At 40.9% G+C, this 14,656-nt stretch overlaps 1 protein-coding gene across 5 annotated transcripts in view; it reads left to right on the forward strand.

Moving 5' to 3' along the window:
* Positions 1 to 14,656, forward strand: part of LOC136873721 (CTD small phosphatase-like protein 2) — a 276,292-nt gene that overhangs the window by 34,684 nt on the left and 226,952 nt on the right. The window contains exon 1 of one of the 5 annotated variants that reach the window (XM_067146866.2): positions 1,415 to 1,443. The exons of 3 other annotated variants lie outside the window; for them this stretch is intronic. The gene's annotated coding sequence lies outside the window, so the exon portion shown is untranslated. Of the gene's footprint in view, positions 1 to 1,414; positions 1,545 to 14,656 lie in introns of those variants that run through there. One more of the 5 variants, XM_067146865.2, reaches the window with a different exon arrangement.

The raw sequence follows: 14,656 nt of genomic DNA on the forward strand, positions 1-14,656 counted from the left end.
TTACATGGCGAGACGTCAAATTGTCCCAAGACAAAATATGCGAAATATGCTCTTATGAACTTCCCTCTTCCAAAAGTTCAGTTGTGCTTAAAGGAAAATTTTTAGAGGAAACTGCTGCATTTGTCTGTATGTGGAGGGAATGATTGAATGGCAGACTGGTTGAACGAAAGGAAGTAGGTGAGCACACAAATGAGCGAATGATTAGTGTAGATGATAAGCTATCAATAGCGGGAATTGACGATCAGTGAGAAATTGTGTACCGTACAGTTGTATATTTTGCACAGTATTTCGTAAACGGTTTGATTATTGTAAATTTTTCATTGTTTCCAGGATTTTTTTTTCTTTACGTCGCACCGACACAGATGTGTCTTATGGCGACAATGGGATGGGAAAGGCCTGGGAATGGGAAGGAAGCGGCCATGGCCTTAATTAAGGTACAGCCCCAGCATTTGCCAGGTGTGAAAATGGAAAACCACGGAAAACCATCTTCAGGGCTGCCGACGATGGGGTTCGAACCCACTATCTCCCGATTACTGGATACTGGCCGCACTGCAGCTATCGAGCTCGGTCAGGATAGGTTTAGGAAACATTTTATGTGTACTTGGGGCTCGCCCTTTTTCACTAGACCATCCACTTTTCCGTTCAGAATTGTAAGTAAAATAATACTATTACCAATTTGACAAGAAATTCTTGAATTGTGGTAAAATAATACGGAATTAAGAATATTCAGGATTCAAACACACTACATTTAACGACTCCTTTGCATTTGGAGAAGTGACGAGTCATACTTGTAATTAATTTGTTCCGTAGTTGTAACCGGTTCACTAAATCCATGAAATAGGGATACAGTTTGAGTCGATCGCAGTCTGCTATCCTTTAGTTGGCTGATAATGCTTGTAACACCTCCAGACATATTTTAGGATAATATTTTGTTTAGTCACAGCTGCCAGGCTGTGACCACATCAGTGTCCTGGCACCATACCGAACATGAAACAGGTGGCGCGAGAACGCTGTCCTCGTGTCCAAGACCGAAGATCTCGCTCGAGCAACATGCTCATTCTTTTTAAAACTACATTTCTAATGACAGCTCGGCGTACTATCGTCTGCTTTGAATTTATTGAATTCTGGAGAATTACCGGTGATTCTTTCTAGTGTGTTGGTATACGTCATGGTTAATTTAACGATTATTCAGAGCAAGGTAATACGGTATTTGATGTTGTAAATTTGCTTGTACTGGTTTGTACATTTTAATCCAAGTACTGTATCCATGTTTTCCCTCTTCCCCCATTTCTCCCACTTTTCTTTTTAACGTGCATATAGATTGTCGAGTCCGTAGTCACGTGACCCATTCTAGCGAGTGACGTCATACACCCTGGCGGGCGGTGTGTATTGATTAATCTCAGTGGTGGGTGTTGAATTTTCGAATGTTGTGGGGGCGACTCGGTGAGTTCTCTCGCAAAGAGTCGGTTTTTCCCGCTTTCTTGTTTTGTTCTCCTCTAAATATACTCGAACCAGCTCTTGCAGTGGGCGTTACATAACTGGAGGTAAGTTTTGTTTCCCAGTTAATTTGTTTGGGTGTCAGTGATGATCCAAAGGAGAAACAGCATTGATCGCCGCATGATGTAACAAGGATGTTTATCACTACTAGAAAATGAATGTGTGTATCAGGATAGCAAAGTGCCTTTTTGTTATTACATGCAGTTGCAGTAATTTTACTTTTGTCAGTTGCATTTGTAAAGGAGTTGACTGTTACAGCTGCCAAAAGGAGCATGTGTTTATAGGAAGCGGTTGATTAATTTCGTTATAAATTTGATTGGTTGTACTTCATTTAAACGACGTCTGGCAGTTGGCTAGTCAAGCATTTTAGTTTCTTTTCCATAATGATTGTCTCAGCACGGTGTTTTCTCATTTTAAAAAATACGCATATTGAAATCTCACCGAGGATGAAAGTAATTTTTCCATATGTTCCTTCGTGTTTGTGGCGTTATGCTACTTTTTCTTGTATAGCGTATAGTTCTCTTTGCCGTCCTCGAAATGGTAATACTTTCTTGGATATGCATTCCAAGATTGGTTGCGAAGAGTGCAACTTACTACATAAATCAATACACTTATGTGTGCGTACATTTCTCTCAGATTTTCGTAATATTCTTATCAGCCATACGGTGATAGTGGGTCATCGGCATATTGTATAGTTTTAGGAATCTTACGTCTACAAGGTAGTGTTTGTGCATTTCATCTAGCACATTGTTGTACTGGTTGCTGTATATGACGCCTTGCGGTTCTATTTTCTGCTGTATGAGTTACAAAAATTCATTTGACATAATTATATTCTAGGTCACTGTCTGTTCGTATACGCACATTAATTATGCTGTATGACGTATAGCATGTAGTTTTTAAGTGCCTGTCGTTTTATCGTTTTAGTAGTACTGTTTTATGCGAAAGAAAATGTATGCCGCTAAGTAAATGCGTCGTTCTTGAAAATTGGCGTCTAAACAGCTTCAGTAATGCCTGTCAGTAATAAAATATCAACATCAATAATGCCTGACAAAATTGAAATCAATGTTGTTTCTGGAATGTTTTATGAGCTTGCGCCGACAAGATCCTGAACGTTGCGATAATCCTTCCAGGTGTAGAGTAACGCAGATTTTAAACCACGTTATGTATTTTTCCATTCGTGGGTTTTGGGAGGCAGCCTTGTGCATCTTTTTGGCAAGACCATCTCGCTTGAGGTGTTTGGTTTTGTTAGTCTGTGGGAACATCATTGCTAAAGTCAATAATTTTCTCCTTATTGCTCTCCGTTTGATATTTTTTATTTAAAATTTAAAATAAATCGAAATGAGCATCAGTATGACTCTTGACTGGGCTACAGTGTTTCCTTGGTGTTTTTACTGGGGAGAGTATTTAAACTTGGGATTCCTGGCCCTTCTAATCAGTTCATCCAATTTACCTTTGCCAGTTCAGACGATTATTAATCCCCATTGGTTTTTTGAACTACGCCATTATTGTGTACCTGTCAAACATGCGTTTTCACAAGTTCGTTCCCATTTTAATAATTAATTGTTTTTAAAACTGATTTAAAGTTGCGCTAACACATCGAAGGTTTTTGGCAACGCAAGGATAGGAACGTTCTACGAATGGGAAGGTAGCGACCGTGGCCTTAATTAAGGTACAGCCCCAGAATCTGCGCGGTGTGAAATTGGGAAACTACGGACAACCATTTTCAGGGCTGCCTACGGTGGGATTCGAACCCACCATCTCCCGAATGCAAGCTTACAGCCACGCGACCCTAAAACCACGGTCAACTCGCTCGGTTTCTTTGCCTACGATTCTGTATCCTGTTAAATATAGAATTCACTATATTAATAGTAATTTGCTTATGTGAAGACTAGTTCCTCAAACCTGAGCTAATGCGCCGGAGTGTAACGGAAACGCGCGTATCAGCTCTGGAGCTGGAGGAATTAACCAGACGTGGGTATAATCCCCGCCCGGAAGCCGAGGCACTAGGAACCGAAGACCAATACGCTGACCATTTGGTCAAGTAGACGGACACTTGACGATACTAGCCATGGGGTAAACAAAGTATTTTTTGAAACTTTCGAATGGTTTCTTTCGGAGCAGTCTATGTTCTATTACAAAGGAGCTGAAGATGTGTCACGCTCGGAACTCGAACCTTCGCTCTCCAGACGGATGTGCTAGGTCAACTCGCCGTCAGACACACTGCTCTGTGGTGTTGAATTTGCTTTCTTTGGTGACTGTTTTGATTCTGATCACTGGTATTGCCGTTTCCCCTTGCTGGCGAGAGCTAGTGTGTACAGTGGTATAGGCTACAGCAAGTCTTATTTTCATTGACATGTCTCAGTCTCATCCTCGGCCTTGACAGTATGACAGTGACTAAGGCATAGGCGATTCTTGTAATGACATTCCTTATACAAGAAGTCTGTATTGAATGGTGTGAAAACGTTGCTGATAAGGTCGGTTTATTCGTGTAGGTCAGTGAGTTTCGCAGACTGATATTTAATTAGCAAATTCTGGCTCGGTGAGGAAGGCAACAAGCAGCCACTTCACTCATTTCTCTCGTAGAGTTTTCGGTGATTTCTGGGGCATTTTCAGCAGCTAATAGTGGAGCTGTTGAGAACCAACCGAGCTTTCGGGCTGAGTACTATACATACATTACCGTACTTTAAAAAAAAAAGGTGATAACGGGAGTTAATTCGAGATTCATGGTAATATACGAACCTACTTGCCACCCGAAAGTTGCCAGTCTTGACTAAACATTGAAAACTTGAAATCGTAGAGTTTCCTGATCCGTATTTTGCATAACGTCTTGGATGTATTGGCAATCTATTCGTTTCGTATACGCAGAGGTCCCTAGTTCAATTCCCGACCCGGTCAGAAATTTGTACCTTGATCTGGGGGCTGGTTCGAAGTCCACATAGCTTACGCGAGAACAACTGAGGAGCTGTCTGGCGGTGCGATGGCGGCCCCGATCTAGCAAGCCATGAATAGTGGCTGGTAGAATTCGTTGTGCTGACCACGGGTCACTTCGTAATCTGTAAGTCTTTGGGGTTAAACAGTGGTCAGTCAATCAATCAGTCACTATTGAACTGCATTTAGGGAGTCACCCGGGTGGCAGATTCCCTATCTATTGTTTTCCTAGCCTTTTCTTAAATGATTACAATGAAATTGGAAATTAATTGAGCATCTCCCTCGGTAAGTTATTCCAATCCCCAACTCCCCTTCCTATAAACGAATATTTATTTGCCCCAGTTTGTCCTCTTGGATTCCAACTTTATATTGTGATATTTCCTACTTTTAAAGGCACCACTCCAGCTTATTCGTCTACTAATGTCATTCCACGCCATCTCTCCACTAACAGCTCGGAACATACCACTTAGTCGAGCAGCTCGTCTCCTTTCTCACAAGTCTTCCCAGACCAAATCTTGCAACATTTTTGTAACTTAGTAGGCTAAGCTTTTCCAGAACCATGGGGCCGTCATTTCCTTATTTACTTATTTTTATGCAATTTATCTTCGTGACTGAGCGCGTTAATTGCAGTGTAGTGTGTCCCGCTCCCAGCGGGGCCGGCAGTCGACATGTCCATGCACGCTCGGAGCGGTGTACTGTATTCATAACCTCATGCTGACTTACTGCATAGCCACGAGGCGGTCAGTTGCTGGAGTTTTTGTGTCGTGGGAAGTCGTGTGTAGGCGATTTCAGGAGAGACTTCCCGTGATTTCAGTTCCAGGTAGAGAAACCGTTGTCTCGTGAATAAATTACGAACAACGGGAGCACTTAATGATGTAATTCCTAATCCGAAGCGAAGGGTTCTATCGGAAGAAAAAAATCGGCATTAACACATCGTTCATAGGATCTCCCCCTAAATCTGTTCGACGTGTTGAACAAGTCTGTATCTCAACATCCTCGGTAACTTACATAGGGCTACTAAAATATTGAAATGAAACGCCAATTACGGCCCTGTGACGATGAAGCCAGAGTAAAATATTGCTGACGGCATTGTTGCCCCTCATTTAATAATTTTCTCAGACGAGGCATGGTTTCATTTGAGTAGTCGTGTTTCTTCACAAAACAATAGATATTGGAGCGCAGAAAATCGGAGATTATTTCACTAAGTTCCTTTACATGACCAGAAAATTGGTATATGGTGTGCTGTAACTGCAGAACGGATATTAGGCCCCGTATTTTTCAACGATACCATACAGAAATACGGCACACGTATTCTCCTATCATTTTTTCAAATGTTGATAGATAATGAGATATGGGTATTTCCAATAGGATTCTGCCACAGTTCATGCTGCACATGATTCTTTGCAAGACATAGAGGCGGTTTTTGATGATACGATAATATCGGAAGGGTTATGCCCTCCCCACTCCCCCAATCTTATATTGTGCTACTTCTATTATTTGTGGGGAACATTAAAAATAAAGTTTAAAAGAAATAATCCTCACACCATAGATGAACTTAAACACAATATAACAACAGTAATTAGGGCAATTACGCAACAGGAACTTACGCGTGTGAATAGCAATTTTATTAGAAGATGCCAGGAATGTTTGAATGCTGAAGAACACTACTAACAACACCGCCTGTAAAAATGGTTAGTACTCATGACAAGGCTATTGGCTGCATAAATAAGCAATGAATATAAGAATATCGGTAATAGAATACGGCGGAGGTTATGAATATACCTCTCGGAACATTTATGTTGTCTCTCGGTCCTACCGGGAGTGGGACACTGTATTTGGCTTACGTTTAATGCTTGGGCTGGAAAGCTATGCAAGATAAACGATTTTCCAATGCTGTCCCTGACCGGCTGTGTTGAGTGGTGGTGGTGGTGGTGGTGGTGGTGGTGGTGGTCTTTTAAGAGGAAATACAACTACAGGTAACCGTCGGCTGTGAACAAATTAAGTGGAAATCAAAATGAATTTAGAATTATGTATTCATTGGGGAAATTTGAAAAACACGTGTATTAAATACTATATGTTTATAGGCACAAGTACTTTTTTTTTTACGTATGTAACATGTTTGAGGTGTACTCGTTTTGAACATTCACCCCCATTTTACACTTCTTTTACCGCCTTAAATGGTTTTTGTAAAAAACAAAAAAATACGCATTTCTTTATTTTTAAAGGATATTTCAAGTACCATTTTTCACGCCTGTAACATCTTTTCACTCCTGTAGTGACGGAATATCCAAAGTCCTCCCTTAGTGAGCACCTGCACTGCAATATAAATGCATCCCCAAAATTTTCTTTATGTCCAATAGTTTTGACTCGCCGATGATGAATCCGCTAATCTGGGCATGTTTTATGTATGTATGTATGTATGTATGTATGTATGTATGTATGTATGGTATTCAGCTCGAAGGCTGGTTTGATCCTCCACAGCTCCACCTACAGCTGTTATAGATAGCCTAGGTGTCACTGAAGAGGCGTGCTAAGGAAATGAGGAGTGAGGCAGTTTCCTGTTGCTTTCCTCACCGGGCCAGAAGTTGCTGTTACATATCAGTCTGCCAAGCCCACTGAAATGCATGCACCAACCAACCCTATGAGCGATATTTTCGCACCATTCATAACAGGGACTGGCTGCATAAAGAATGGTGTTACCAGCATCTCTCATACATCGGTCACTTTCATATTGCCAAAAGCAAAGGATGAGACTGAGACAGGTCGGTGAAAGTAATAAAATTATTCTAGTCCGTGCTGGAAGACATAGTGCACTGTAAAAAACTACATCTCGCCAGCAAAGGCAAATTTTATGTATACAGATTATTATTATTATTATTATTATTATTATTATTATTATTATTATTAAGCCGAAACGGAGACATCAAAAGGGTACTTTCTGAGTAACAGAACAATTAAAATGTATATGTTCGAGTGTTCATGATACCGTATGCAAGTGTAGGGACACAGTCCGCATCCTTTGAACTAATTACGAGCACATGCTCTTTTAATGGAGTACTAAAACAATACTTCATCAGACATCTACTCATGCATTCGAGTTTAATTAAATAACCCTGTGGGTTGGGGCTGTAGAATATACCCACAGTATCGCCCATCTGTTTTAAAAGGCGACTAAAAGGGAACCCAGAGGCATTCGTATTGGGAGCGTGGGTTGGCGAGCATGGGTCCCCAAGCTGAGTCTGGCATTCCTTCCTCTTGTGTCAGGCTCGTCGCATTCGTTTTTCTGTCCGACGTCTCTTTTCCGACCGTATTAGGTTTTTGAGGCCTAGGAAATCTTTCATTTTCACATCTTTTTGCCGATAACTTCTTTCTTCGAAGTGTCGGCCTTTTCTGTTTTCCCTCTTAACCGCTAACGGAAACTTCCCCAAGTTCATAACATTAATGAACAATTTAAAACCATGGCTATGATGGCGGTGTCAGCAGTCTCATAAAACTACTTGTTTTTATGGTATTATGTATTTGAAAATATATCGTACGTACTTTCCTATTGATATTCTCCCCTAAATAAAAGCGTAAGTTACATGTTTATGAATGCCAAATCACTTGAAATGGTTAATATAACCACTTTTGTTGGTGTGTTCTTGTCCAAGTCCGCCGCTGTCGTGTAGGTGTTAGCATTCTGCAAGCTGGTTTTCTCCGAGATCGATTCCTGCCTCCCCTATTTTTTTATTTTTTTGTAATTTTAACCCTCCAACAGGCGCGCCTAAAAATTATACATGGCCAGGCGCGTGGTGTACGTTATACCCCACACTTCAACAACACATAATAATAGTAAATATCTCATTTTCATCGAATTGTATTTATCCATATCACTAATAATTACAAATGTTAAGGTATTATACACTGTAGCAAGTGAAAATGCAACAATAAATGTTATTTGCACGCTTGAACACTTTTCAGAAATTTGATCCGATTACGCAAGCATCTTCTAATACACAGGCACTCCGCAAGTTCTAATTTACATGTTGGTGTGAATCACGGTGCCATCTACCATATCTTCATCATCTATTTTATGGAAGGAAGATATTTCATCTTTGATTCTTCTGGCATTACGTTTAGAACCTGGGTAATAATAATAATAATAATAATAATAATAATAATAATAATAATAATAATAATAATAATAATGGCCAGTGTCCAGTATTCGGGAGATAGTAGGTTCGAACCCCACTATCGGCAGCCCTGAAGATGGTTTTCCGTGGTTTCCCATTTTCACACCAGGCAAATGCTGGGGCTGTACCTTAATTAAGGCCACGGCCGATTCCTTCCCACTCCTAGCCATTTCCTGTCCCATCGTCGCCATAAGACCTATCTGAGTCGGTGCGACGTAAAGCAACTAGCAAATAATAATAATAATAATAATAATAATAATGGCGTGTGGCCTCTGGAGAGGCCTGGTGCGGGTCTTTTTCTGGTAAACGGCCTATTAGGCGACCTGCATGCCTGTGATGATGAGGGCCCTACCTGGGATGATTTCTAATGTTGAATACGCCACACACACCCAGCCCCCGAGCCATTGGAATTAACCAATTAAGGTTAAAATCCTCGACCCGGCCCGGAAACGAACCCGGAGCCCTCTTAGCCGAAGGCCAGTACGCTGACCATTCAGCCAGCGGGTCGGACTTTGAACCTGGAAATACTTTGACAAGATTTTTGGTTTTAGTTTGCCATACCTTTGAAAAATCAGTTTTCCTCCACCTGGTGGCTTCGTCTTTTCCAATAAAGTATTCATAACGTTCATTTTCACTTCCTTCTAAGTCAGATCCGTCCGCTGAAGTGAGATCTTCCTCAGATTCAGTTTCGTGACGACTTCTTGTTCCTCACCTGATTCGGCGCTGTCCAAGTTTTCTTTCTCTGGCTGTTCGTGAACTAATTTGGCTATTTCCTCAGGCGCCAATATCCGAAAAAAAAAAAAAACCCGCAAAGCATATTGTAATTAGAAAAAACATAATAAATGGAGTGTTTTAATCGGTGACGTCCCTGAAAACATTCGTAAATAATGTAGTGGAAATACTTAAAAGCTGCGTTTACACTAAGCGCAATTTCCTCGCGAAATAATTTCGCGAGGGAATTGCGCGTAGTGTAGACGCTCCCTCACCCCTGAGTAATTGCGGAGTGAGGGCCCTCGCTGCGAGCCGGAGGTCAGTCGGTTTTTGTCCGCGCATCAAAGGGTTTCGCTCATCGAATTTCTCTCAGTGTAAACGTGGTCCCGTAGTTGCGCGAGAGATGAATCAAGAACAGTGCTTGCAGCTCATCGAGCTCTACAAAAATAGATTCTATGTGGAATCCGAAAAACAAAAACTATTTCAATCGCAATAAAAGAGAAGATGCTTAGAAGGAAATGAGTTCTCAACGAAACTTTTCTATCTCTACAGTGAAAGCGAAGATGAAAGCGCTACTGGCATCATATCGAAGTGAAAGATCGTAAGAAAATAAGAGCAAATTCACTGGACCAAGTAAGGTATTACTATTGGTTTATAATGCAAAATTGTGTTATTTCATTACTTTTTTGAATCTACCGGTACCTATTTTGAAGCATTCTTGGGTCATTGTGAAGAACTTCCACTAGTGGGCAGACAACACCACATTCAGAAGGCACAAGCCGTGAACATTTGGATTCGTCATATTTAGATGGGTTATTACGCTTGCGACTAATTTTACTTGGTTTGTGATTTATTTTTTCTTCCATTATTTTATCTTGATTTTACATTTTCACCCATTTTTTGTATTGATCCACAACAATTAACAAATATATCAAACGCTATTTTTAAATGGGTGCGGTCTGGATACGAAATCTATTTCTAAATTGAATTAATATTGTGTGATTTTTAATTATTAGCATTCCTATTTGTTCATTTGACTTTTTTTAAAATACATATATAATACCGAATCGATTTACTGTTTAAAATGCGATTAATTATTATCCTTACCTTCACATAATCCTGAAGTGTTTCAATCAACGCATCACAAACTTCTGGGACGATTTTTGATATTGTGCACTTCGATTTTTTAAATAAATACTGCAAACTTGTGTACGAATCACCAGTTGCCAAGAAACGCAGTGTGACAGCCAACCTTTCTCTCACTGTTACCGGTACTGCTTCTCTGAATGTTGTGTCTTGATTTTCAACTTTTTGACTGATCAGTGAAACGAGTTGTCCAAAGCTTGGGTACTCATGCGGACGAAGTTTTTAATTGTATCATCAATGGGTTCCTGTACCATTTCTCGCATAAGGCTGTTTCCATATTGGCTTCTTGTCGAGGGCGGCGATTTTTCTTCTTCCCTTTCTGGATGAAAAATGACATTGGTATGATGGGAAACGCGGCTGCAGCGGTTGGAGGGACAAAACAAGTTTCCGTGTTGGCTGCAAAACAAGAACAGAAGCGTTCAGGCTTGTCGAAGGCGCATTGCCCCACTCGCGCTATTTTTGCTCTGTTTTGGGTAGTGCGAAATTTCACCCGAGCGATTTTCGCGAGGGAGTTTCGCTAGTGTAAACGCAGCTAAACATCGGGCGCGCGGGTACAACTAAGGTAGCACTGGAGTAGTGCTGGGAGAGGAGGCAGTCCTCCGAGTGATTGAATCGGTTGTAGCAAGTGAAGGGCTCCACCGGTATTCTCCGGTACTACTGCGGAGAATTTTGGGGGTATACGGAGGGCGCCGGAGGAAACGGAGTCACCGTGCTCTGCTCATTCAGACAAGGTACTCCTTCCTGTCAGTTGCTGGGTGTAACCGTTAAATTCACTGCGTAGCTAATGCCACGAAAACCATCCGTTGTTTGTAACTTTTCGATGCAGAAGACGATCAGAAGAAATCTGCCGAGTGCAAATTATGTGCTCGTAGTTTTTCAAGGGGAGGCGGCACATCTAATTTATTTCATTTAAAGAGGTGCCCTAAGCAATGTTTGTACATATGCAACCGCTTTAACGACTGACTGTTGGACATCCAATAGACAAGACCCGTACATAACTGTGACTGCCCATTTAATATCAAAGACGTCAAATACACTGACGTCCGCATGTCTGTCAACGGAAATTCTTGCAGGAAGTTATACCGCGGAGCATAACGCTAGCCGCTGTCAAACATCTTCAATTCTATGCAGCTGTCTGGTAAAGTGCCAGCATTTACAACAGATTACGCTGCAAATATGGAAGCTGCGGCACGACACTTAAATATCCTCAATGTTCCCTGTGTAGCGCACACACAATTTGGCCATAAGTGATGTGGTAAAGAGCACGTTCCCTTTTCGTACGCTTTTAGTTACTTAAATATTGTCACGCATTTCATTAAGTATGTCACAACAGAAGTAAAAGTAAGATTAGGGTTGTAAGTTTTCAAATGTTAAATACAATGTAGTGCCGAACTATGGCTTATTTTCTCCAGGCCTTCTCGCAACGCTGCTAGTGTTTGTGTCCTGGTTTTTCTCCTAAGCAAAGTATTGTTCAAGCCATAAATTAAAACACTAACAGTCAAGAGTCCGGTAAGCAGCCACTGCGGCTTATTCAGTACTGTTCGACCCGATGGAACAGTCACCTTGCCATGATGCGTCGGAACTTGTGAATGCACCTCAAGCACTAAAACGTGAGAATTACGAATACAGTGTAATGTATTGAAAACCCTGTATTTTCGTAACATTTGAATAAAATGTATGACCTTAACTATTTCCAGCTGACGAATAGTTGATCTTAAAGGAGTGCGTAGAAATTCTAGACCCATTCGAAACAATGAATACCATGTTATCCGGAGAACTATTATTTCTCCTTCTACGGAAGTAGAAAAACCAGCTACCACTGTGGGACATATGGTCTTCGAAGCAAGTATGGAAGCCGTAACAACGCGACTTTTTGCATATGAAACTCGTTCTGTGGCAAGGGCGGCAAATTTTCTTAATCTTAGAAAAAAAAAAGGATGGGTTTCGAATAGCAGATCATGTAGAAGCAGCACGTAAACAAGTTATTGTTAATATTTTAAGTGGAAGAATAGCACGATATTTTCACTGTCTATACAGCCTATCCTTTTTACAAAAACAAGCATGTGACTATTTTTCAGGTTCAAGTCGAGCTAAGGACTACTATCCAAAGGCGTGATAGGCTACAAGCAGCAGCATAAAACTATATGTTTGGAAGAAAAGCCTGCTGCAGGAAGAAACGAAGGCAGATGTAATCTCTTAGCGTTTCTGAATGCAAATCTGGCCCAGAAGCGACGTGTTGCGACGCCTACGTCGAATACTACGATACTCCTAAGGCAGCACGTGAAATTAGAGCCAGAGCATAGGTTTACTGACACTGTCAAGTACTGGGCTCAAATGGCGAACCAATCTAATCCGCAGCATGAAATAGCGGGATACTACCTTTGTATTCCAGCTACCTCTTTCCCAGCGGAGAGAATGTGTTTTTTTTTTTTTTTTTTTTTTTTTTTTTTTTTTTTTTTTTTTCTCTCTCCAGCGGAGAGAATGTTTTCTGCTGCCGGACAAATAATCACAGCAAGAAGAAACGCTCTATCGCCATAACGAGCACACTTTGCTTTTATTACATGGAAACTCTAGATGTTTCTTCAAGTAACGTAGATAGCCTTGAACTTAGTTTCTTCTTGACTGAAACGTTTATTTATTTTGTTTGTTTGTTTATTTAGTGTATGGCTCTGGCTCCGAAGTAATTGAGTGTATTTACTATGAGGCTGCCTTTTTATAAACATACTTCTATTTAATATAGGCGACCAACAATTTATTAATTATTGTTACATTAAATGTTGTATCGGTATACGGTAGTTTCTTCATCCAAGTCAACACTACCACATCTGTTGCTTAAAAACAGTAGCATATGAAACAGTCCAACGGCTTGGCCGCGTTGACACTCTACTTAAAATAGGTCATACTAAAACAAACTACTCCGCTCCTTTCCTTGCATAACGGTTTTAGCGGAGGAGACGGAGGTAACGGAGGTAATCGGAGATACCGATTGATGTTGCGCGAACAACTCCGCTCCTACCGCTCCTTTCCCAGCACTACACTGAGGAGTAGCAGACGAGCAACCAACCTTAGAAAAGCTACAGTGTTGCCAAGTTGAAAACAATTAGCAGTGATGTACTTTATACCCCAGCGCGCCTGGTGGAGGGTTAAAATATTTAAATTCACATACCATATGTGATGCAACATTGGCGCTTGTGTTCTGTGTATTAAATTAATCGTGAATTTTCTCAAAATGTTTTCTTATTTTATTTTCTCACTTGGTTAGAATACCGAGCGGAGTGCCCGTACTCTACGGCTATGGAGCCAAACCCTGCAATCGGGAGACGCGTGGGTTTGAACCGTACCATCTGCTGTCATGAGAATAGTTTTGTGTGGTTTCCAACTTTCACTCCCAGGCAAATGCCGGGACATCCCACCTATAGGCCAAAGCCGATACTTTCCACTCCTAACCCAATTTCATTCATCATCGTTCATTTAATATTAACCCAGATAAACCTGAAACTTGTTTCGCAGATTAATTTATTTTCTCTTGAAAATGCTTTCAATGGCGTTACGTAAACGCGACTGTAACAGTCGTTCGGTCATTCGAAGACTTATGTGTGAAATAAATGGTGTCCTATATATAGGACGATAGGTTTTAGAGGAGAACATCTGGACAAACTATATGGAATGCCAGGATGTACATATTATCCATTGTTTACCATTTATAACAATGCTATTTTAATAATGCAACATGAAATTCGAATTATTGACAAATTATCAGGGAATCACGTAAATCACACCATCAAATAAAAGTTATCGAGCACTACACCTATTCCTTTGTATGATACGCCGCAGAACACTTGACATGAAAACTGATGTTACACTTTCTGCACCGTATTGTTATCTTCTGGTAACAATACCAACATCTTGTTTGAGATTCTTATGGGATGATCAAATGGTCTAGCCGGTCATACCTAGAATCATTCCATTCGTGACGGTCTCCTTTTAGTTGCGCCTTTATTTGTTTCTAAGAGGGCAGTAACAACACGTCGCTTGACTGCCAGGTGCTTGAGCCTCCCTCCACTTTGCTTGTGAAGAAGCCACGCATTCTGCTTTGCCTTGTCGGTGCAGTGCATTATAATTGGGGAGTACCCCTTCTTCCCACGAATGGTTACCCAGTACAGAGATGTATTTTGGTCTGAACGGTAGACTCCACCCATACG

The sequence above is a fragment of the Anabrus simplex genome, chromosome 5, assembly GCF_040414725.1.
Source record: "Anabrus simplex isolate iqAnaSimp1 chromosome 5, ASM4041472v1, whole genome shotgun sequence".
Classification (NCBI taxonomy): domain Eukaryota; kingdom Metazoa; phylum Arthropoda; class Insecta; order Orthoptera; family Tettigoniidae; genus Anabrus; species Anabrus simplex.